Source organism: Bos taurus, chromosome 17 (genome assembly GCF_002263795.3).
Source record: "Bos taurus isolate L1 Dominette 01449 registration number 42190680 breed Hereford chromosome 17, ARS-UCD2.0, whole genome shotgun sequence".
NCBI lineage: Eukaryota > Metazoa > Chordata > Mammalia > Artiodactyla > Bovidae > Bos > Bos taurus.
The window spans coordinates 44,301,889-44,328,594 of record NC_037344.1 but is presented as its reverse complement, the minus strand read 5'-3'; the positions used below and the strand labels follow the sequence as shown (position 1 = coordinate 44,328,594).

At 38.7% G+C, this 26,706-nt stretch overlaps 1 pseudogene; it reads left to right on the top strand.

Moving 5' to 3' along the window:
* Positions 1–18,229: 18,229 nt before the first annotated feature.
* Positions 18,230–22,629, top strand: LOC132342603 (U2 small nuclear ribonucleoprotein B''-like; annotated as a pseudogene).
* Positions 22,630–26,706: the final 4,077 nt, after the last annotated feature.

Here is a 26,706-nt window from a genome sequence, read left to right as displayed (position 1 = left end):
AATATCATCAAAACAATCCAATCAAAAAAATGGCAGGAGACCTAAAGAGACATTTTTCCAAAGGAGACATACAGATTGCCAAGAGGCACATGAAAAGATGTTCAAAAATGCTAATTTTTAGAGAAATGCAAATCAAAATGACAATGAGGTATCACTTCACACCAGTCAAAATGGCTATCATCAAAAAATTCACAAACAGTAATGGCGAGGGCGTGGAGAGAAGGGAACCCTCCTGCATTGTTGGTGAGAGTATAAAATGGTGCAGCCACTATGGAGTAGAGTACGGAGGTTCCTTAAAAAACTAAAATTAGAGCTACCATATGACTCTACAATCCCACTCCTGGGCATATATCTGGATAAAAACATGATCTGAAGTGATACATGAACCCCAGTGTTCATTGCAGCACTGTTTACAATAGCCAAGGCATGGAAGCAACCTAAATACCCATCAACAGAGGAATGGATAAGGAAGATGTGGTACATACATACAATGGAATGTTACCCAGCTATTAAAAAAGAATAAAATAATGCCATTTGTAGCAACATGGATGGACCTAGAGACCGTCATATTGAGTGAAGTCATACAGAGAAAAAGAAATATCATATGACATCCCTTCTATGTGGAATCTAAAAAGAAATGATATAAATGAACTTTTAAAAATGTATTTATTTTTGGTTGCACTGGGTCTTTGTTGCTGCTCACGGGCTTTTTCTAGTGTGAGGAGGGGCTACTCTCCAGTTGTGGTGCATGGGTTTCTCTTTGAGGTGGTGTTTCTTGTTGCAGAGCACAGGCTCTGGAGCGCTTGGGCTTCAGTATTTGCACCTCCTGGGCTCTAGGATATGAGCTTAGTGGTTGTGGTGCCCCAAGGCATGTGGGACCTACTGGAAGTGAAGTGAAGTTGCTCAGTCGTGTCCGACCCTTAGCGACCCCATGGACTGCAGCCTACCAGGCTCCTCTGTCCATGGGATTTTCCAGGCAAGAGTACTGGAGTGGGGTGCCATTGCCTTCTCCGTACCATGTTTAATAGGCTATATTTTTTATCACTTACCTTGTCTAAAGAAGACTCAGGCAAGGGAAATGAAACCATCACTGTTGGCTCAGATAAATCATGCTTCCCCTTCAGCAGGGGGTATGGAGATGGGTCTCCAGTTTCCTAACTGAAGCACACAGCCTTACGGATGGAGGTAGGACATAAAATCAGATTTCTGCCAACCAGGAGAAGGACAGCACTGTACACCTTCATCTTCCTCTTTGGTGAGGGAGCATCCAGTCACATCCTTCTTTCCCTCCATCCACCTTCAAAAATATTCTATTACACCTCTTTTCATTTTTAACCATATTAGTACAAGTCTAGGATTATTGTTTCTAATTAGACCTGGTGATACATCTTCATGGTCTGGTGATCTATATTAAAGATAAGTTATCCACATACAACTAGCCAGACAGGTTGAGTGGTAGAGAGACGTACAGAATGGTTATAACAGGAACCTTGTTCTGGGAGAGCAGCAGCAGCGGCACCACAGGGAAGCCACTGGTTACAGTGCGTTGGTACTGGGCTGGGCAGGCTGTTCCAGGGCTTCTGCCACAGCCGTGGCCTGGTGAGCCCTGAGTTCTTCTCTTTTAGCCTGAGTTCCTCTTCCATTGTCTTCTGTAGCTAAACTCAAGATGAGCCACAGCCAGTAATCATGTTTAATATAGTCTTGAATCATGTTTAAACAATCTTCAGTCTTGTGAATTCCTGTTTTCTACTCACTGGCTCTGGTATTCTGTAAACACAGAATTCTTTAATTCTTTTGAATTCAAAAAAATTTCTTCTTGAATTCTTTTGAATTTCTTGAATTCTTTATGCTGTCCCTTCAGATAGCAGCAATGATCTGATTTTCTGAAATTACTGTTGCAAAAAAAAATGCTCAGTAGCAAGTTCATTAGATTTCCTGGGAGATAAAATGAAGGAAACCAGAGATGTGAGAACCAAGGAAAAACAAGGAGTGTGGTGCCAGCAACAGAAAGATTGGAAGGGTAAAGTATAGAAATGGACAGATTCAGTATCCATGAACTCTGAAGTCTACAGTAACAACACTGACAGCCAAACATGAGCCAGTCTGATTCAAGGGCAAAGATTAATTACCCACTGGCCTGCTTTTTCCTGATGGAAACATTTATGACTTTAAGACTGTTTAATTGCCAGACATACTCACTTCAAAGCCATTGTAATAGTCAAACATGCTCATATTCATTTCTCGGTGCATGGGAATGGATATTGTCCCAGTTGGGAATTGGTGTTTAGGAACATATAACTTGGATGTTGTGTACAAAATGAATAAGAGAGTTCAAATTTAGGCTTTAGAGGAACCTGAAATGAGGTATTAAGATCCTGTGATATTGCAGTTTTCAAACCTGACCTGTTTCTGTCTTCTCTCAATACCCTGTTCTGTCCATCACCTCAGTCAGCATGTTACTTTGAGATATCTAGGTCCACTCTACCCGTTCTGTCTTCTCTTCAGCCTCCAAATATTTGTCATTGTGCCTGAGGACTTAGTCCTGTGTCTTGCTCTTTATTTACTTTGTATATTTGGAATTCGGCAACAGTGGGGGGTGTTGGTTAATGTTTAACCAGCATCTGTTCACCTTGCCCCTCTGTTTTTCATTCCTATTGGAGAAAAACAATTTCATCTCTTAGCCCTTTCTTAGTGAATTTTCCTCCATGATTTCTAAATAACCAGTGCTTATTCTATCGCGCCTAGATTTTCTCCTAATTACTCACTGTGAAGGATAGATTTAATTCTCTTTCATCCTCCTCCCCTCATATTCCCCATAATATACACAGTCTTCTCATACCTACATTATCCTAATAAAGCTACTTCATGCTCTTGCTTAAAACAGTCTTCAGTTTTTGCATCTTCATGACTATGTAATTTCCATTCACAGGTAAATCATACAAGTGTACAATGGTTAGTTTTCATTCATAAATCACTTTTTCTGTTCAGTTGTTTTCCTTGCCTTTCCAGTTTTCTCTGTTATTGCTCATATTTATAATTAATTTAGCCCAGACTCTTCCTCACATGTCTAAATATTCTTTTGGTACATTCAGCTTAATTAGTGATTCTGTCAATTTCATCTTCCTGGTGACATCACTCCCAGGTCTTGTGACTTCCTGTGGTGTAACCTAACTTTTCTCATCACCTGGTTGTACAGTTTTTATCCTGGAATCTCCTTTCAAATTTTCTGTGTTTTTGTTTTTTTTTTTAATGGTGTGTGTCCTCTTTTTTCTAGATTTGTTTTGTTGGAACACCTCTCACAGTAGCTTCCTGTGAAAGGATGCATTTGATATAAATGTTGAGACCTGTGCCTCTGAAAATGTTTATTCTTTACTCCTGAATGCTCTGTTTTCTTTCTTCTACTGATGCTAGTGAGAAGTTAGATCCATTGTAAAATTGATTTATTATATGAAACATTTTTGGTTTCTCTGGAAGTTTTACTGGCTGCTGCTTGACAGTGTTCTGAAACATCATGATGATGTTTCTTGTGAGTTTGTTTTCATCTATTTGGGTATTCAGTGGACCTTTATTCCCAAGAGGAGTGTAAACCAATCTGCAATGGTTCTGCTTTCTCCTGAGCTTAACAGTGTTTGGCACATAATAGGTATTTAATAATTATTTGTTAAATAATGCTAGTGCCTAGAGATCTTTTCCACTTCTTTATGTTTACCTCATTTTACCTTGTGCTTTCTAAAGAAGATATAGTACAAAAATCTGAAACTCAAGACTCTATTTATTGGCAGTTCCCTATGCCTGTGTTCATGTTTTAAGTTGCTTTGTTTTCCTCAGTGTCCAGGAGTTGTCCGGGTACCAGCTGTCCAGTACTCCAGACACTGGAGTCCAGTGCCTGGTGTCCAGGTACCTTTACTCTTGAGATTTTATTTATGTTCAGAACTGATATCAGAAACTAAGAAAAACCTCATGACATGGCATTTTAAGGTAACTTTATGCTATACCAAGATCATGTTACTATTCATAACATGAGTATTTTCATTTCTAGATGAAGTCTGGGAAATTAATGCTTGTATGGAATGGGATCAGGAAAATCAAAGCAGAAGACTACCCTGTACTGCATTTGGAAAACTATTTTCTTAGTGAAGATTATATTTCTTCAAGACAAAGACTTCATAAATGTGTCACAAATAGAAAGAGTTTGAAATATAATATAGATTTCAGTAGTAATTATGCTGGAAAGAATCCTAATGGGTTTCATGTACAGAGAGAATCACCCTTCCATTCTAAACGTGAACAAGCTGCTATTGGCATAAAACACTGTGAAAGTAATGAATCTGGGAAAACTGCCAACAGAAAGTCATAGCTTATTTGCCAACAAATGCATATGGGAGGAAAATCCTTTGAATGCCGTTCATGTGGGAAGGCCTTCAGTAGCAAGTCATACCTTGTGGTGTATCAGGAAACTCATGCAGAAGAAAAGCCCTACAAATGTGATAGATGTGGGAAAGACTTCAGCAGCAAGTCCTACCTCATTGCGCAATCGAGAATTCACACAGTAGAGAAGTTACGTGAATACAGTGGCTGTCAGAAAACTTTTAGTTTCAATTAACACCTTGTAATACATCAGAGAATGTACACACAGGAGAATCCCTGAATGTTGTGAATGTGGAAAAGTTTTCAGTAGAAAAGACCAGCTTGTTTCCCACCAGAGAACTCATTCAGGACAGAAACCCTTTAAGTGTCATGCATTTGAAAAAACTTTTGATTTGAAATCACAACTCATTATACACCAAAGCATTCATACAGGAGAGAAACCCTATGAAGGCATTGATGGTCAGAAAGCCTTTAATACAAAGTCTTACTTCATGGTACATCAGAGAACCCACATGGGGGAGAAACCTATGGTTGTTGTGAATGTGGGAAATTCTCCAATGAGTCACAGCTCATTGTACGTCAGAAAGCACACAGTGGGGTTAAACTCTGTGGATGTAATTAGTGTGGAAAAGCCTTCAGTTTGAAGTCACAACTGAAAAGTCACACAGGAGTGAAACCCTATGGATGCAGTGAATGTGGGAAAGCTTTTAGAATGAAGTCCTACCTCGTTTTACATCAGAGGACTCACACAGGAGAGAAACTCCATGAATGCTATGAATGTGGGAGAGCCTTCAGTTTGAATTCACAACTCATTATACCTCAGAGAATTCACACAGGGGAGAAGCCCTATGAATGCAGTAACTGTGGGAAAACTTTTCGTTTGAAGTCACAACTCGCGATATATCAGAGAACTCATACAGGAGAGAAAACCTATGAATGTAGTGAATGTTGAAAAGCCTTTAAAACAAAGTCTAACCTTATTGTACGTTGGAAAACCCATACAGGAGAGAAACCCTATGGTTGTAATGAATGTGGGAAAGCCTTCAGTTGGAACTACCATCTCATTTCACATCAGAAAACTCACACAGGAGAGAAACCCTATGGTTGTAGTCAATGTGGGAAGGCCTTCAGTCAGAAATACCATCTCATTTCACATCAGAGAACTCATACAGGGAGAAACCCTATGCATGCAGTGAATGTTGAAAAGCCTTCAATACAAAGTCAAACCTCATTGTACGTCACAAAACTCACACAGGAGAGAAATCTTATGGTTGTAATGTATGTGGAAAATCTTTTACTTTGAAGTTATGGCTCATTGTACATCAGGGAGCACACACTGGGGTAAAACCTATTGATGTAATCAATGTGGAAAGGCTTTCAGTTTGAATTCATACCTCGTTGTACATGAGAGAAGTCACACAGGATTGAAACTCTATGGATGCAATGAATGTGGGAAAGCTTTTAGGAGCAAGCCCTACCTCATTATACATATGAGGACTCACAGGAGAGAAATCACATGAATGCAGAGAATGAAGGAAATCTTTCAGTTTTAATTCACAACTTATTGTATGTCAGAGAATTCACACAGGAGAAAATCTCTATGTATGGAATGAATGTGAAAAGGCCTTTAATAGAGAAGATCAGCTCATCTCACATCAGTGAACTCACACTGGGGAAAAATCTTATGGCTGCAATGAGCATGGGAAGACATTTAGTGGCAAGTCATACCTCATTATAAACATGAGAACTCATTCAGGAAAGAAACCATATGAATGTCACAAATTTGAGAAAGCCTTCATTTGGAAATCACTACTCATTGTACATGAGTGAACCCATGCAGGGGAAAACCCTTATGAATATAGTCAACGTGAAAAAATCTTTCAGTGGAAAATTATGGTTCCTTGTATATCAGAGGATGGAAACAAGAGAGAAGCCCTATGACTGCAATGATGTGAAAAAGCTTTCATTAGAAAATAGAAGCTCATTTTACATCAGAAGAACTCATTCAGGGGAGAAACCCTATGGATGCAGTGAGTGTGGAAAAACCTTCTCTCAGAAATAAATTCTCAGTGCACATCAGAGGACTCATACAAGAGAGAAACCCTGTAAATGCAATGAATGTGGGAAAGCCTTTTGTTGGATCACAGCTCACTGTACATCAGAGAACTCATGCAGATGAGAAACTTACCAGTGAATTAAATGTAAGAAACTTTCTCTGTAAAGTGAATTTCCAGGAATTCCCAGAAGATTCATACAGGAGAGAAACTCCGTACATCATTTCATTGTACACCATGTATGTATGGCATGTTGAAGGATATCCACCAAAAGCTGTTTTTTATACACTAAAAATAAGTAAATGTAGGACCCCTATGAATTCAGTGAACCCTATAAAAGTTCTCAGCAGGAAATCGTACCATGTCTTTAAGTTTGTTCAGGTGAGGAACAATATGAATGAAATTAATGTCAGAAAATAATTTTTAATATGGTAGCATTCATGAAGAGGAAATTCCATAATGCAAATGAATATAGAATAAAATCCTTTTAAATTCATAATTTATTAATAATTAGGATTTTAGTGAGAGAAAATATAAAGTGGATGAATTGTAGATATCAGAAACTTATACTTGGGAGAAACCAAGCCAAAAAAAAACAAGAAAAGAAAAGATGATTTATGATTGTTTTTGTTCGGATGAGGTAAAGCCTCAGTAGAAATGTTTGCTTCACTATTTTTAAAATTTTATTTATGTATTTATTCATTTATTTATTTGGCTGCATCAGGTCTTAGTTGCAGCATGTAGCATCTTTTTTGCATCATGCAGGATCTTTCATTGTGGTGCCTGGACTTGCTAGTTCTGACATGAGGTTTAGTAGTTGTGGTGTGAGGGCTCCAGAATACCCAGACTTCAGTAGTTGTAGCAGGCAGGCTCTCTAATTGTGGTTCATAGGCTCCCAAGTGTGTGGGTTCAGCAGTTGTGGCTTACAGGCTTAGCTGCTCCACAGCGTGTGGGATATTACTTTCCCAACCAAGGATCAAACCTGCATCCCCTGTATTGCAAGGCAAGTTCTTAACCCCTGGACCAACAGGGAAGTCCCTACTTCACTATTATTGTGGTTCACCTGTACAAAATAATTTCCTTTAGAAAGGACTTTAAGGTTATAAAGATGTCCCAAAATTTTAGGAAAAGATTGGAGAAAGTATATAACTATCAGGGATATACATGTTCATAATAACAACATAAAGACTTTTTAAAGTGTATGACTGAATGTAATAACCAATATAACAGTAAGGATTGCATCATAAACCCTTGGATGTTTAGGATCTTTCTCTCTGTACTCTAAAATATGCTTTGTGTAGTTTGCTACAATTATTAATTAGTTCCTTCTACGAAGTTACCAAGAATAGCTTAAATTATTATCACTTTTAAATCAAATTACCAAGTTAAAGAATGTTCACCCCTTTAATTATAGCAAGGTAATGGCAGTTCTAAGGGCTTCTGGGAGCTCAGTGGTAAAGAACCCAACTGTCAAACAGGAGACTTGGGTTCGAAGATCCCTTAGAGAAGGAAATGGCAAACCCTCTCCAGTATTCTTGCCTGGGATTTCCCACTGACAGAAGAGCCTGGTGGACTACGGTCCATGGGGTTGCAAAGAGTTGGACATAACTGTGTGGCTAAACAATAACAATGGAAATTCTAGCTAATATGTGAGAACCAAAAGTTGTAAGGAATTGGGGTTTAGGGCTGGGGAAAAAATCCTGTTGTTTGCAGATGTGATTGTCTATTTAGGAAAACCAAAATAAACTACAGGCGAATATTTAAACTACAGGCTATAAGGCAGGGTGATGTTTTGCACAACTCTGAAACATGACAGCTTGGCTGTGAACACAATCTGATCTCATCAGTGTTTTCACACTCAGATTCCAGGCCCTGCTGAGGGAAACATCCTGGTCTGCCCTTGAAGTATCTGAAGACAGTTTTGTACTAATCAACCAAAAGCTTCAGCAAACCTCAGACAAGTGAAATACAGATCAGATAGATTTATCTGTACCATATCTCCCAGTCTAAGAGCTGACATTGGAAAATATGTGCCCTTTTTTTGAAAGTAAATATATATTAAGCACAAAGAAAATTGTCAGGAATATATAGGAACATTATATAAGGAAAAGCATCATTTTACCAAAAAAAAAAAAAAATCCTAAATGTGTGTACTTATCAAGAAAGCTTCAAATGATGCAAAAAAAGAACTGAAAGAAGAAATACACTCTACCATTTTAGTTGGACACTTCAGCATTTATTTCTCAGTAACATAACTTGAAGATCAAATATCAGGAAGGCTATCAGATCAGATCGGATCAGATCAGTCGCTCAGTCATGTCCAACTCTTTGCAACCCCATGAATCGCAGCACGCCAGGCCTCCCTGTCCATCAGCAACTCCCACAGTTCACTCAGACTCACGTCCATCGAGTCAGTGATGCCATCCAGCCATCTCATCCTTTGTTGTCCCCTTCTCCTCCTGCCCCCAATCCCTCCCAGCATCAGAGTCTTTTCCAATGAATCAACTCTTCGCATGAGGTGGCCAAAGTACTGGAGTTTTAGCTTTAGCATCATTCCTTCCAAAGAAATCCCAGGGCTGATCTCCTTCAGAATGGACTGGTTGGATCTCCTTGCACTCCAAGGGACTCTCAAGAGTCTTCTCCAACACCACAGTTCAAAGGCATCAATTCTTCAGAGCTCAGCCTTCTTCACAGTCCAACTCTCACATCCATACATGACCACAGGAAAAACCATAGCCTTGACTAGACGAACCTTTGTTGGCAAAGTAATGTCTCTGCTTTTGAATATGCTATCTAGGTTGGTCATAACTTTCCTTCCAAGGAGGAAGCGTCTTTTAATTTCATGGCTGCAGTCACCATCTGCAGTGATTTTGGAGCCCAGAAAAATAAAGTCTGACACCGTTTCCACTGTTTCCCCATCTATTTCCCATGAAGTGATGGGACCGGATGCCATGATCTTTGTTTTCTGAATGTTGAGCTTTAAGCCAACTTTTTCACTCTCCACTTTCACTTTCATCAAGAGGCTTTTGAGTTCCTCTTCACTTTCTGCCATAAGGGTGGTGTCGTCTGCATGTCTGAGGTTATTGATATTTCTCCCAGCAATCTTGATTCCAGCTTGTGTTTCTTCCAGTCCAGCGTTTCTCATGATGTACTCTGCATAGAAGTTAAATAAACAGGGTGACAAGATACAGCCTTGACGAACTCCTTTTCGTGTTTGTAACCAGTCTGTTGTTCCATGTCCAGTTCTAACTGTTGCTTCCTGACCTGCATACAAATTTCTCAAGAGGCAGATCAGGTGGTCTGGCATTCTCATCTCTTTCAGAATTTTCCACAGTTTATTGTGATCCACACAGTCAAAGGCTTTGGCATAGTCAATAAAGCAGAAATAGATGTTTTTTTGGAACTCTCTAGGAAGGCTATAGAAGGACTTAATAATGACATCACCAAACTAGACGTGGTAGACATGTCTAGAACATCCAACAGCAGAATATATGTTCTTTTCAATTACATATGAAACATTCACCAATACAGGTCATGTCCCAGATCATTAATCTTAAAATTTTATAAATAATTAAAAGCATACAAAATTTCTTCCATCTATAGTTTCCCTTGTTGGGGAATTAAGATCCTACAATCCATGTGGCATGGCCAAAAATTTTAAAAAAGAAGAGGAAGAATAAAACAAGATACAGATTGGAAAGGAAGACGACAACTATGTTCAGAGACAGCATGATTGCTTTTACTGACACTCCTCTTAAAACTACCCCTCCAAAAAAGGGGCACCAATGTGGAGAGGGAATAAATTGGGAAATTGGGCTTGACATATACACAGTGCTACATATAAAACAGGTAGCTAACAAGGATCTACTATATAGCTCAGGAAACTGTACTCTGCAATGATCTATATGGGGACTGAATCTGAGAGTGGATATACGTATATTTATAACTAACTCACTTTACTGTACAATAGCAGAAACTAACACAACATTGTAAATCAAGTATGCTACGATATAAAAAAATTTTTTTAAGTCACAAGTCAATTCAGCAAGATAGCAAAATATAAAATCAATACTCACAAATCAGTTCTTTTTTTACATACTCAACAGCTTTCCTGGTGGCTTAGATGGTAAAGAATCTGCCTGCAATGCGGAAGACCCAGATTTGATCCCTGGGTTAGGAAGATGTCCTAGAGAAGGAAATGGCTACCTGCTCCAGTATTCTTGCCTGGAAAATTCCATGGACGTGGGAACCTGTTGGGCCACAGTCCACGGGGTCACAAAGAGCTGGACACGATTGAGCAACTAACACTTTCACACTCTCATCATACAATGGGAAATCTGGGTTAAAATGCACCACTATTTATGATAACACCAAAAACCAAACAAGCAACCAACCATGGAATCATTAAATGTAAGTCAAATGAAATGTATGCTAGGAACAACAATGAAGAGGGGAATAATAATGACCTAGATATAGGGAGGATATGCCCTGTTAAAGAATTGGAAGATTCAATGTTGTTAAAGTTTCAGTGTTCTCCACACCGAATTTTAGATTGAATCCCTTTCCAATCAAATTCCCAGGAGGATTTTCTGTAAAAATAGACAAACTGATCTTGAAGTTTATGAGGAATAGCAAAGGAACTAGAATACTCATAATTTTGAATAGGAAGAATATTTGCAAGACTTGTACTATTTGATTTCTAGGCCTATCATTAACTTGCAGTAGCTAAGAGTCGGACACGACTGAGCGACTTCACTTTCACTTTTCACTTTCATGCATTGGAGGAGGAAATGGCAACCCACTCCAGTGTTCTTGCCTGGAGAATCCCAGGGATGGCGGGGCCTGGTGGGCTGCCGTCTATGGGGTTGCACAGAGTCAGACACGACTGAAGTGACTTAGCAGCAGCAGCAGCTATGACAGTATGGTCTTCTGAAAGGACAGAAGATTAGTGAAACAGAAGAGATTCTTGAATTAAAATGACACACTACATAGTGAATTGATTTTTGTCAATATTATAAAATCAGTACTTTGGAAAGTGTAAAGTTTTTTTTTTTTTTCAAAAAATGGTGCTGCAACACTTTCACATCTGTTTGAGAAAAATATATGTGTCTCTGTGTATACTTACACTATATACAAAAATATAGAGGTTGAGCATCCAGCTAAAGGACTAAAATGAGGGTTGAACAAAGATTGTTGTGGTTCAGTCACTAAATCATGTGTGAATATTTGCAACTCCATGGACTGCAGCATGCCAGGCTTCCCTATCCTTCACTATCTCCTAGAATTTGCTCAAACTCATGTCCATTGAGTTGGTGATGTTATCCAACCATCCCATCCAGCAAAGATGGAAAAATACTATATAAAGATATTTTCTGATAAAGCAAGAACATGAGTTAAGCATAGGAAGAGGAGAGAGAAGGGTTGGGGGAAGTAATAGATTGCCATTGATTATTAGGAGGAAACCAAAGGATACTACTTTAACTGTTGTTGTTCCATCAGTCAGTGGTGGCCAACTCTTTGTGGCCCCATGGACTGCAGCATACTAGGCTTCCCTGTCCTTCACCATCTCCTGGAGCTTGCTAAAACTAATGTCCATTGAGTTGGTGATGCCATCCAACCATCTCATCCTCTGCCATCCCCTTCTCCCTCCTTCAGTCTTTCCCAGCATCAGAGTCTTTTCTAATAAGTCGACTCTTCACATCAGATGGACAAAGTACTGGAGCTTCAGTTTCAGCATCAATCATTCCAGTGAATATTCAGGACTGATTTCCTTTCAGTTCAGTTCAGTCGCTCATTCGTGTCCGACTCTTTGCAACCCCATGAATCACAGCACGCCAGTCCTCCCTGTCCATCACCAATTCCCAGAGTTCACTCAGACTCACGTCCATCGAGTCAGTGATGCCATCCAGCCATCTCATCCTCTGTCGTCCCCTTCTCCTCCTGCCCCCAATCCCTCCCAGCATCAGAGTCTTTTCCAATGAATCAACTCTTCGCATGAGGTGGCCAACGTACTGGAGTTTCAGCTTTAGTATCATTCCTTCCAAAGAAATCCCAGGGCTGATTTCCTTCAGAATGGACTGGTTGGATCTACTTGCAGTCCAAGGGACTCTCAAGAATCTTCTCCAACACCACAGTTCAAAAGCATCAATTCTTCGGCGCTCAACTTTCTTCACAGTCCAACTCTCACATCCATACATGACCACAGGAAAAACCATAGCCTTGACTAGACGAGCCTTGGTTGGCAAAGTAATGTCTCTGCTTTTGAATATGCTATCTAGGTTGGTCATAACTTTCCTTCCAAGGAGTAAGCGTCTTTTAATTTCATGGCTGCAGTCACCATCTGCAGTGATTTTGGAGCCCCTCAAAATAAAGTCTGAAACTGTTTCCACTGCTTTCCCATCTATTTCCCATGAAGTGGTGGGACCGGATGCCATGATCTTTGTTTTCTGAATGTTGAGCTTTAAGCCAACTTTTTCACTCTCCTCTTTCACTCTCATCAAGAGGCTTTTGAGTTCCTCTTCACTTTCTGCCATAATGGTGGTTTCCTTTAGGATTGACTAATTTGACCTTGTTGCTGTCCAAGGGACTCTCAAGAGTCGTCTCCAACACCAGAGTTCAAAAGCATCAATTCTTGGGTGCTCAGCCTTCTTTATGGTCCCGTTCTCACACCCATACATATGGAAAAACCGTAGCTTTGACTATGCGGATCTTTGTTGGCGAAGTAATGTCTCTGCTTTTTAATATGCTATCTAAGTTTGTCATAGCTTTTCTTCCAAGGAGCAAGTGTCTTGTAATTTATTGACTGCAGTCACCATCTGCAGTGATTTTGGAGCCCAAGAAAATAGAGTCTGTCACTGTTTCCATTGTTTCCCCATCTATTTGCCATGAAGTGATGGGAGTGGATGCCATGATCTTAGTTTTTTGAATCTTGATTTTTAAGCCAGGTTTTTCACTCTTCTCTATAACTGTTAAGCTGATAATAAAAGATGAAGAGAAGGGGGATTCAAGGCACTATAAGAAAATATAAAAGTAGCAACTGCAACAAAACTATGAAGCTTCCTAAATTAAAAAAATAAATTATTTGAAAGGAGAAACTATGACATGGAACACTGAAATAACAGGGGAGGAAGAGAAAAACTCTTTATGATTATAGAATTCCAACTGATAAATGTAGAAGAAATGACAAAATTACAAAAAAAAATTGGCAGCCTCTAATGGATTGTTTCAGGCAGGAATTAATTTGTGCCAAAGCTTGTATGCAAAAAATATTATGAGGAACAAATAGACTCAAAGTATTTTCCTCCTTGATGCTTCTTAATTATAAAAAGTAATTTCAGAGTGATAAATTTTAGACATTAAGTATTTTTATATATATGATTGTAAAATACAATTTTAAAAGTTGTTTGAAGGAAAATGCATAGTAAATATAAGTATATTAAGAAAAAGGTTGAAAACCTATTATCTAGCCTTTTATTTAAGGAAGCCAGAAAAAGGAAACTAAACAAAAGAAATTAGGAGGAAGGAAATAATGAACAGCAGAAATCAATTACATAGAAGCCAATGTACAGATCCTTACAGCTCAGTTGGTAAAGAATCTGCCTGCAATGCAGGAGACCTGGGTTCAATTCCTGGATCAGGAAGATCCCCTGGAGAAGAAAATGGCAACCCAATCCACTATTCGTGCCTGGAAAATCCCATGGACAGAGGTGCCTGGCAGGCTATATAGTCCATGGGGTCGAAAGAGTCAGACACGACTTAGCAGCTAAGCCACCACCAATGTACAGAAGTTGATGGAGTGGGAGAACGTAGAATCTGCATCTCCTCACTACAAAGGTACCTAACCAGACACTTGCGGGACCTTGATACCCACGTGGATGGGAGCAACCCCCAAGTGATGGGGGTCAGACATGGATGGGTGGGAAAGGGTAGGAGAAGTGGAAATATGACAGGTGCCATGTGGATCCTGGGGGTGTGAGAGGGAGTTGGGAAGGAAGAGTAGAGCTAGACAGTGAGGGATCCTCAGGGATTGGAGGATCAAGGGGAATGCATCTACCATTTCCCCCCACTCTTTCTGCCCCTGGGAGCCTGCTGAGGTCCCTGGCCTAATCCTCCATACTTTGAAGCAGCAGGCACCCTGGGGTCCCCTCTGGGCTGTGCTGGGCCTAGGCCCTGCCCCCACCATTCCGAGGGCCTTTTCTGGCTGTACAGATCATGAGCCTACAGCCAAGGTTTTTTTCCAGTATTTTTTTTCTTTTGTGGTTCTGTTATAATTTCTGCTGGTTGTTTCATTTATATTTTTATTTTTCTAATATATCAGTTAATTTCCTAAATTTATTTTACTTTTTATGCTTTGTTGTTGTCCCCCTCCTTTTTTGTTTTGTTTGTTTTTGTTTCTGTTTCATTTTGCCATGCTTGGTTCATGGGCCAGAGGTCAGGCCTGAACTCCTATGATGGGAGCACGGAGTCTGAACTGCTAAACTAACAGAACCTTAGACCACAGGGACTGTTAATTGAAGTGAGGTCTTCCAGAAGTCTGCATCTGAACCTCCAGACCTGGTTCTGCCCAACTGCCTACAAATTCTAATTCTGGAAACCTCTGGCCAAACAACAGTAAGACAGGAACACAGACCCACCCATCAAAAAAAAAAAAGAGAGACAATAAAAAAGTATGTTACAGATGAAGGAACAAGGTAAAATCCTGTAAGACCAAATAAATGAAGAGGAAATAGGCAACATACCTGAAAAAGAATTTATAGTAATAATGATCCAAAATCTTGGAAATAAAATAGAGGCACAGATAGAGAAAATACAAGAAATGTTTAACAAAGACCTAGAGAACTAAAGGACAAACAGAGATGAACAACACAATAACTGAAAGAAAAATACACTAGAATGAATCAATAGCAGAATAACTGAGGCAGAAGAACAAATAAGTGAACTGGAAGATAGAATGGTGGGAATAATTGCTGAGGAGCAGAATAAGGAAAAAAGAATAAAAAGAATTGAAGACAGTCTCAGAGACCTCACTAAGCTCACTAACATTCAAATTATAGAGGTCCCAGAAGAAGAGAAAAAGAAGGAGTCTGAGAAAATATCTGAAGAGATTATAGTTGAAAACTTCCCAAACGTGGGAAAGGAAATAGCCGCCCAAGTTCAGGAAGTGCAAAGTGTCCCACACATGATTAACCCTAAGACAAACACACCAACACACATATTAATCAAACTAACAAATATTAAGCACAAAAAAGTATTAAAAGGAGCAAGGATAAAACAAAAAATAACATACAAGGGAATCCCCTTAAGGCTACAAGCGGACTTTTCAGCAGAAACTCTGTAGGCCATAAGGGGGTAGCAGGATATGTTTAAAGTGATGAATGGGAAAAACCTACAACAGATACTACTCTATTCAGCAAGGATCTCATTCAGACTTGATCAAAAAACCAAAAGCTTTACAGACAAGCAAAAAAGAGAATTCAGCACTACCAAGCCAGCTTTACAACAAAAGCTAAAGGAAATTCTCTAGGTAGGAAACAAAGAGATTCACAAAAACAAACCCAAAACAATTAAGAAAATGGTGATAGGAACATTCACATCAATAACTACCTAAAATGTAAATAGATGAAATGCCCCAACAGACACAGACTGATTGAATGGATACAAAAATAAGATCTGTATGTGTGTTGTCTACAAGAGACTTCAGACCTAGGGATACTGAAAAAGAGGGGATATACAGATATTCCATGTAAATGAAAATTTTTAAAAGTTGCAGTAGCAATATTTATATCAGATAAAATAGATTTGAAAAGAAATACTGTTACAAGAGATAAGTAAGGACTACATAATGATCAAGGGATCAATCCAGAAAGAAGATATAACAATTATTGATATAAACATTTATGCACCCAAGGTGGCACTAGTGGTAAAGAATCCGCCTGCCAGTGCAGAAGATGCAAGAGATGCAGGTTGATCCCTGGGTCAGGAAGATCCCTTGGAGAAGGCAACAGCAACCCACTCCAGTATTCTTGCCTGGAAAATTACAAAGACAGAGGAGCCTGGCAGGCTACAGTCCATTGGGTTGCTAAGAGTCAGATGCAACTGAGCACAGCCAATAGTAGCACATCAATACATAAGGCAAATGCTAACAACCATAAAAGGGGAAATGGACAGTAATACAATAATAGTGGAGGACCTTAACATCCCTCTCATCAGTGGACAGATTATCAAACAGAAAATAAATAAGAAAACACCAGCTTTAAATAACAAAATAGATCAGATACACTTAACTGATATTTATAGTATATTCTACCCCAAAATGGCAGAATACACATTTTTTTTCAATTGCACATGGAACATCCTCTAGGATAGACCACATTTTGGGTCACAAAACATGCCTTGTAAAATTTAAGAAAACTGAATTTATGTCAAGCGTCTTTCCTGACCACAATACAACACTATGAAATTAGAAATCAATTACAGAGAAAAAAAAAACTGTAAAAATGCAAACACATGGAGACTAAACAGCGTGCTGCTAAATAATACTGAAGAAATTAAACAGGAAATAAAAAATACATAGAAACAGATGACAACAAAAACATAACCCAAAACCAATGGACCACAGCAAAAGCAGTTCTAATAAGTTTATAGTAATTAATCTCAAGAAACAAAAAATATCTCAAACAATGTAATCTTACACCTAAATCAACTAAAGAAAGAAGCATGAAGAAAACCCAAAGTTAGTAGAATGAAATAAATAATAAAGATCAGAGCAGAAATAAACGAAACAGAAACGAAGAAAACAATAACAAAGATCAACAAAAGTAAAAGTTGGTTCTTTGAGAAGATAAACAAAATTGATGAATCTTTATTTAGCTAGACTATAAGGAAAGGAAAGAGAGAGAACTCAAATTGATAAAATTAGGAATGGAAAATTTCTAATAAAGGGAAAATTCCTAAAATTTTAAAAGGAGAAATTACAGCTGACACCACAGAAATATGAAGGATCTTAAGAGACTACTATAAGCAACTATAGCCAATAAAATGGACCACCTGGGAGAAATCTACAACTTTCCAAGATTGAACCAGGAAGAAGTAGGAAATATAAACAGACCAATCCTAAGTAATGAAATTGAAACTGTAATTGAAAGTCCTCCAACAAACAACAGTCCAGGACCAGATGACTATGTGTGAATTCTATTAAACATTTAGAGGAGAGCTAACACTGATCCTCCACAAACTTTTCCAAAAAATTGTGGAGGGAGGAACAGTCCCAAATTTGTTCTATGAGGCCACCATCATCCTGATACCAAAACCACACAAAGATAAAACAAAAAAAGAAAATTATAGATCAATATCACTGATGAACACAACCAAAAATTCTCGACAAAGTATTAGCAAAGAGAATCCATTAAATTAGCAAAGAGAACACATTAAAAGCATCCTACACTATGATCAAGTGGGGTTTATACCAGGAATACAAAGGTTCTTCAATATATGCAAATAAATCAATGTGATATACCATAGTAACAAAAAATAAAACCAATGTGTTCATCTCAATAGATGCAGAAAAACCTTTTGACAATATTCAACACCCATTTATGATAAAGTGGGCACAGAGGGAACCTATCTTAACATAATAAAGGCCATATATGACAAACCCACAGCAAACATCATTCTCTAGCTAACATCATTCTCAAAGCTGAAAGCATTTCCTCTAAGATCAGAACAAAGACAAGGATGTCCATTCTTGCCACTCTTATTTAATGTAGTTTTGGAAGTCCTAGCCAGAGCAATCAGAGAGAAAAAAGAAAAGGAACACAAATTGCAAAAGAAGAAGTAAAACTGTCACTGTTTGCAGATGATATGATACTATACATAGAAATCCTAAAGATGCCACCAGAATACTACTGGAGCTAATCAATGAATTTGATAAAGTTGCAGGATACAAAATTAATGCACAGAAATCTCTTGCATGCCTATATACTAACAACAAAAGAACAGGAATTGAAATTAATGAAACAATCCCATTTACTATTGCAACAAAAAGAAGAAAATTCCTGGGAATAAGCCTACATAAGGAGGCAAAAGACATGCACTCAGAAAACTATAAAACACTGATGAAAAAAAAATCAAAGATGACACAAACAGATGGAGAAATATACCATGTTCTTAGATTGGAAGAATCAATATTGTGAAAATGAATATACTACCCAAAGCAAACTACATATTCAGTGCAATTCCTATAAAGTTACCAGTGGTATTCTTCACAGAATTAGAACAAAAAATCTTACAATTTGTATGGAAACACAAAAGACTCCAAATATCCAGAGTAATTTTGAGAAAGAAAAACCGAAGTTGGAGGAATCAGGCTCCCTGACTTTATACTACAAAGCTACAGTAATCAAGACAGTATGCTACTGGTACAAACACAGAAATATACACCAATGGTATGGGACAGAAAGCCCAGAGATAAACCTATACACCTATGGTCACCTAATATATGACAAAGGAGGCAAGAATATACAATGGAAAAAAGACAGCTTCTTCAATAAATGGTTCTGGGAAAGCTGGACAGCTGTATCTAAAAGAATGAGTTTAGAATACTAACATCATACACAAAAGTAAACTCAAAATGGGTTAAAGACCTAAATGTAATAAGACTGGTCACTATAAAAACTCTTAGAGGAAAACATAGGAAAAGCACTCTTTGACATAAACCATAGTAAGATCTTTTTTGACCCACTTCCCAGAGTGATGAAAATAAAATCTAAACAAATGGGACCTAATTAAGCTTAAAAGCTTTTGCACAGCAAAGGAAACCATAAATAAGACTAAAAGACCACCCTGAGACTGGGAGTAAATATTTGCAAATGAAGCAATGGAGAAAGGATTAATCTCTAAAATATACAAAGAGGTCATGGAGCTCAATATCAAAAAAACAATCCAATCAAAAAATAGATGGAAGACCTAAATAGGCATCTCCCCCCAAAAGACATACAAATAGCCAAAAGACACATGATAAAATACTGAACATCGCTAATTATGATCATTATATTTCTATCTTACATTTCTATTATGTTACTATAATTAGTATTATAATATACTAATTATAATTATTAGAGAAATGCAAATCAAAATTGTAATGAAGTATCACGTCACACATGTCAGAACGGCCATCATCAAAAAATCTACAAATAATAAATGCTGGAGAGGGTGTGGAGAAAAGGGAAACTTTTTGCATTGTTGGTGAAATTATAAATTGATACAGCTACTGTGGAGAACAGTATGGAGGTTCCTTAGGAAGCTAAAAATAGAATTACCATATGATCTAGTAATCTCACTACTGGGCATATACCTTGAGAAAACCATAATTCAAAAGGACACATGTATCCCAGTGTTCACTGCAGCACTATTTACAGTAGCCAGGACACAGAAACAATCTAAATGTCCAATGGTAAATGAATGGATAAAGAAGATGTGGTACATATATACAATGGAATGTTACTTAGCCACTAAATGGAATGAAGTAGAGTCATTTTTAGAGATGTGGATGGACCTAGAGTCTGTCATACAGAGTGAAGTAAGCGAGAAAGAGAAAAATAGATATCGTATAACAATGCATATGTGAAATCTAGAAAAATGGTACAGATGAACATATTTCCAAGTCAGGAAGAGAGACAGATGTAGAGAATGGACATGTGGACCCAGGGGAGGAAGGGGAGTATGGGAATAATTAGGAGATTAGGATTGATATATACATTGTGCTATGCAGTGCTTAGTTGATTAGTCAGTCATGTCTGACTCTTTGCGACCCTATGGACTGTAGCCCTCCAGGCTCCTCTGTCCATGGGGATTCTCTAGGCAAGAATACTGGAGTGGGTTGCCATGCCTTTCTCCAGGGGATATTCCCAACCCAGGGATCGAACCCAGGTCTCCCACATTGCAGGCGGATTCTTTACCATCTAAGCCACCAGGGAAGCCCAAGAACACTGGACTGGGTAACCTATCCCTTCTCCAGGGGAACTTCCTAACCCAGGAATCAAACCAGCATCTCCTGCATTGAAGGCAGGTTCTTTACCAGCTGAGCTACCTGGGAAGCATGATATATACCATGTATAAAGTAGATAGCCAGTGGGAACCTGCTACAAAACACAGGAAGCACAGCTCAGTGCTCTGTGATGGTGGTTGGGGTGTGGGAAAGAGGTCCAAAGAGAGAGGAGATATATGTATGTGTATATGGCTGACCACTTCATTGTACAGCAGACACTAACACAACATTGTAAAGCAATTTTTTTTTTCAATAAAAAACCAACGTAGAAGAGAAAAAATACTACTGAAAGTTGATCCTTTGATTAGTAAAACTCACTTCTGGTCAAGAAGAAGCAAGAAAGAGGAAAAAAGAGCCTTGTTGGTGGCTCAGTGGTAAAGCAACTGCCTGCAAATGCAGGAGACATGAGTTTGATCCCTGACTTGGGAAGATCTCACATGTCGAGGAGCATCTAAGCCCACACATGACAACTACTGAGCCTGTACACTAGAGGCTGGGAGCTGCAACTGCTGAAGCGCACGTGCCCTAGAGCCCATGCTCTACAACAAGAGAAGCCACCACAATGAGAAGCCTGTGCATCACAGCTAGAGTGTGGCCCCTGCTCACTGCAACTAGGGAAAAGCTTGCACAGTAAAGACCCAGCAGAGCCAGAAATAAATAAATAAACTTTTTTAAAAAAGAAAGAGGAAAAAATACATTTCCAATATCCAGAATGAAAAGGGATATCACAATAGAATTTACATCAAAGTAAATGAATGAATAAATTAATTAATATAAAATATAAGTGGAAGTAAAAGAAGGTTTTGTAGTAGGCAAACACAAATGACAGTTTAGATATTGTGGACAAATTCCTTAAAAATCACAAGTCAAAATGGATACAATAAGAAAAAAACCAATTTAGTCCTAAATCTATGGAAGAAATTGATTCTAAAAATAAAAACCTTTCCACAAAAAAAGCTTGATGCCTAGATGACTTCATCAGTGAATTCTTCTGACATTTAAAGAAGAAATAATTCCAATTCCGTAAACATTGGAGTTATTATTCCAGGAAATAGAAAAAGTTAGAGCATACTTTCCCCAAATATTTGAGACCTGCATAACTTTGGTGCCAAATCCAAACAAGCACATTAGAAAAATTGAAAACGTAGACATTTCTTTTTTATGAAGAGAGACTCAAAAGTCATAAACAGGTGTAATCTAGTGATATTTAAAAATTATATCATGAGAGATTCTTACAGGACATGGTAGAACCCTCTGGCTATTTGAACACTCTAACCCAAAACACAATCACACCAAATCATCCAATTTACATTAACAATATGAATGACAAAAAGGAAGAAGAGACTTCTGTATGCTCTGTTTTCTCAGTTTGGCCACGTGGTAGATACTGTGTCTTTAAAGACCATGAAGATGAGGGGGCAAGCCTTTGTTACATTTAAGGAACTGAGTTCATCTGCAAGTGCCTTGAGATAGTTACAAGGATTTCCATGTTATGGCAAACTGATGTGAATCCAGTATGCAAAAACAGATTCGGACATAATATTATAAAATGTGTAGCACTTTTGCTGAAAAAAGAAAAAAGCCAAAACTGTGGAACTGACTGCAAAAACCAACCATGGACAAAAAGCCTGGTCAGGGAACACCAAATTCAGCTAATACCCAAGGAAATGCAGCACTGATCCTCAGGTCCCTGATTACCCTCCAAACAGTACTTTATTCCTTAATAATTTACCAGAAGAGACTAGTGAGATGATATTATCCATGTTGTTTAACCAGTTCTTTGGTTTTAGGGAAGTATGTTTAGTACCTGAGAGGAACTGACATTGCTTTTGTTGAATCTGAAAATGATGGACAGGCTGGAGCTGCCAGAGATGCTCTACAGGGATTTAAGATCACATTGTCCCATGCCATGATGATAACTTATGCCAAGAAATAACATTTGGGATAACTGTCTTTAAAGGGCTGGTATTATTTATAGTTTTTGTTTTGATAACATTTGGCCAGGCCATTTTAATAGTTTGGGGGAGAGGGGAAGTGTATGTGAAATTGTTGAAAGGATTTAAAAAAATTACGTGGTCTTTGTTTAGCCTTAGTGAACTATGAACTACGAAAGCCTTAATTTTGTACAATAAAACTTTTATTTGTATTCTGTAAAAAAAACTATATCATGATCAAGTATGGTTTATACTATCCATTCAAGGATGGTTTAATGTTAAAAAAAAAAAAAAAACACCACACAATCACTGTGATCCACCACATTTACAGAAGAAAGGAGAAAAACCAACTCAAAATATGCAAAAAAAAAAAGTTGATGAAATTAAACAGGTATTTAAAGCAAAAGTTCTTAAAACTATTAATAGGAACTTCTTTAATCTGATAAACCATATCTACAAAAAAAATCTTTCAGAGATACTTCATGATGCAAACACATAATTTAATTTTAGATGAAAAAATAATGTACTATTCTCTCCTTACATATAAGAATAGAAAAAATTACAACTATTATCTCTTTAATTCAACAAGGAATATTGGTGTTCCCCAGTGCAATAAGTTTTTTTAAAAGTATGAGGATTAGAAAGAATGAAGGAAAACTAGTCATTCTTACACACTATATTTATGTACTTAGAAAACCCAAAAGAATCTACAAATAAACTCTTGGAATTAAGTGAATTTAGCAGAGCTGTTAGTTATTGACATAATGTCAATATACAAAAGTCAACTGTGTTTCCATATCTTACAAAACAATTAGATAATGGACCTAACAGTACCATTGACAATAGCATCAAAAATATTAGAAAAAAGTCTAAAGAAAGGTGAAAAGCCTCTATATAGAAAACTACAAAATATTACTTGAAATTAAATAAATGAGATCTATTTTGTATTTGTGGATTGGAAGACTCGATATTTTTCTTAAACATTTCCCAAATTGATTGATAAATTCAATGCCATCTCAGAGTCATAGTAGATGCATTTTTGTCCATAAGCTTATTCTGAAAATCATGTGAAAATGCAAAGGTGAAGCATAGCAAAGATAAACAGGAGGAAAATTGAAGGATACACACTGAATATCAACTTATCCCATGATTAAAATTATATAATTTTCTATAAAGCTAGACAAACAGAGCAATGAATGACATATCCTTTGAGAACCCAGGAGACCCACACATGTACCATCATCTGATTTCAGACAAAAAGTGCCACTTCAATGCAGTGGTGAAGACACCCTTTTTAATAAATGAGCTGGACCAACTGGGTATTCTGTGGAGGGGAGTCGACACCTCCATATATCATACCATGAACTAAAATTATTTCCAAATGAATTGCACACCTAAATATAAAGGGGGAAAAGAGACCTTCTAGAAGGTTAAAGAGGGGGAAACTGGTAGCTTTTGAGAAGGCAGGTCAAGTGCAAAAACAGGAAAAGCTAATGTTTGGTGACTTAAGTCAATGGTGGTTACTGTGGAGGGATAGTGACTGGACGTGGGCATGAAAGAGCCTTCAAACGTGCTGGAAGTGGTGAGGATAGTGTCTGCACATGAAAAACTCAGAGGTAAACCCTAAAGATCCATGCACTTTATGTAAGTTGTAAAGATAGAGAATCAAAACATCAAGAACATTCACAATGTGCTTTCATTCTCTTGGACTTGTATGTCTGTTCAACTTTTCGCATGTAATATTATGTAAATCTAAAACGTTTTTGGTTAAATAGGCTGTTTTTAAACAACAGAAATAAACAGATTGATTTCTTCATGCTCTACACAGAGTAGGGAATCAGCAACTCCTGAGAAGATGGGTTCCTTAAACACAGGGACACTCATTCGTCTGTGACGTCAGTGTCCACTGTGGACCTGGAATGTGACCAGCATCGGGAAGGTGGACTGAGTGGTAAGGATGCAGGTTACACTGGGACTCCCCTCCTCCTCTCCCACCCTGTAGTTCAGGGTGCTTCCAGGTGACAGGACAACCACACACCTCAAACCCACCCTCTGCCAGTTCTGTGACTGTAGACCAGTGACTTAACCTTCTGATGGGTATCTTGTCATTTGGAAATAAGGACACCTCACAGAGTCACGTATGCTCAGTAAACAGTCCCTGGACTCCAAGTCCCTGTCCCCAACCAGCACCTGACTGACTACCAGCGGGAGAGAAGGGTTGCAGCACGTGAAGTGGGTCTTGTTTGGAGACAGCACCACTGCCCAGCCACCTCCGAGCCTGAAGCAAAAGCAAAAATCAGTTCTATTCATCTCATCTTTAGAATTTTTTAAAAAAATATCTTGCTCATCATGGATTCTCTGGCGAAAGTTGTGGTTTTTAAAAATACTGTGTTAAAATACTATTTATCTTGATGACTGAGTTGTTTGGTTCCTCACTTGCCTCCCCCTGGTGCAGGCCTTATTTGGACAGTAAAGTTCTCCAGCCTGAGCCTTACAGATCCAGACTCCAGGGAGTATCAGGCACCCACATGCTGGTCATGGCCCTGAGTGGTGATACTGGCACCCAGGGTGATGAAGGTGCACTGCGAGGGCCCTGCACAGGACCCAGAGGAGGGGGATGTATGGCTTTGACCCCCTGAAAGACCTGTGGCAGGACTGAAACTTATCTGAGCTTGAAGGAGAACAGGGTCTAATCCTCTAGCAGAGTTGGCAGCCTCAACTGCCTTTGGGTCAGTGTGTGGGGAGGGTCTTCCTGTTCCCTGCCCCCGACCTGCACCTGCCTTCTTCCAAGAAAGGAAGGACAGCTGAGTCACTCTTGGAAGCTCCTGTTTACACTCTGTGTCCTTCACAGCATTTTACCAAGGATGTCAAGTAACCTCTCTCTGTCCAGCATTGCTTTCCCAGGGTGTTCCCCAGACGGCCTGCTCCCTGGAATTCTGTGAACCAAGGCAGGGCCAAATAACTGGTCTCCAGCAGCTGCAAGCACTCAATATGCAGACAGACATTTAACAAATCTGATACCTCCAGCCTACCCACTGGAGGTAGTTACTCTGGGGCCTTCTAGAAGGCATCCCAGGGCAGTGAGGGTGGGAAGGAACTCCATCAGGGGGACCCTGGGGATGAAGGTAATTCCCTGGCTGGAAGAGAGGGGTTCAGGAGGCTGTATCTAGGTGGGCTTCCAGCCTTCTGTGAATCAGGGATTTTATTTGTTGCTTGTATTTTTTGGCTGCACTGGGTCTTTGCTGGTACATGCAGACTTTCTCTAGTTGTGGTGAGTGGGGGCTACTCTCTAGCTGTGTGCAAGGTCTTCTCATTGCAGTGGCTTCTCTTATTGCAGAGCATGGGCTCGAGGTGTATGGGTTCAGGAGTTGTGGCTTGCGGGCTTAGTTACTCCACGGCCTGTGGGATCTTCCCAGACTAGGGTCTGAACCCATGTCCCCTGTATTGGCAGGTGGATTCTTTACCCGTAGACCACCAGGGGAGTCCCTGGATCAGGAATTTTTAAAAATTACTCAGCTAATCATTATGGGGAAAGTACATGGATGACCACAAAATTTCTGAACAGAAATCATAAGAGGGAGGTTACCTAACCAGATTTTCAAGGTGTTAAAAATCAACAGTGTAGGAAAGAAACAAAATGATGAAGAAAATGGCACGTGAGAGTATTGGCTCATTTAAGTTTCTCAATCCAGAGCAAAGAAGGCCTGTTATTATCTCTTCACCAAAGAGAAGAGAAGATATAGATAGGGTTAAAGTCACATAGCTTTAAGCTACTGAACTGGCAGTCCAACCCAGGTAGCCTGGGTTCAGAAGAGAACAGAAAAACTGGAAACAGCTGATCTTTATGCTCTAGAATGCATTATGTGGTAATGATTGCATTTCATACTAGAGAGCATGGAAGAAGGGAGGCAGCATCTATTTAATACTTAACACATCTTGGCCTACCTTTTGTTGGAAGGTCAGACCTCTATTAAAAATGAAGCTTGTGAAGAGTTGGCCCTGATTTAGAATACTTAAAATTATGTGCTTAAGTTAAGAATGTAAACTTTTGAGTCTTACATTTAAAGGAAGTCACTTATAGGTGGAAACCATTTTAAAATTCACTGGACCCATACTGAGAGAACATAAGAAGAGAATATAACTCACTCAGAGGGGGACTGGGAGGCTCAAACAAGACAATGTTTATAAATAGTAACTTCTTATCTGGCAGCCAACAACAACAACTGACTTTATAGATACGAATTAGAATCATAACATTTGTTGAATTGCATTTAAATTTAATTTTATAATGTAGGTAGGTGGACAT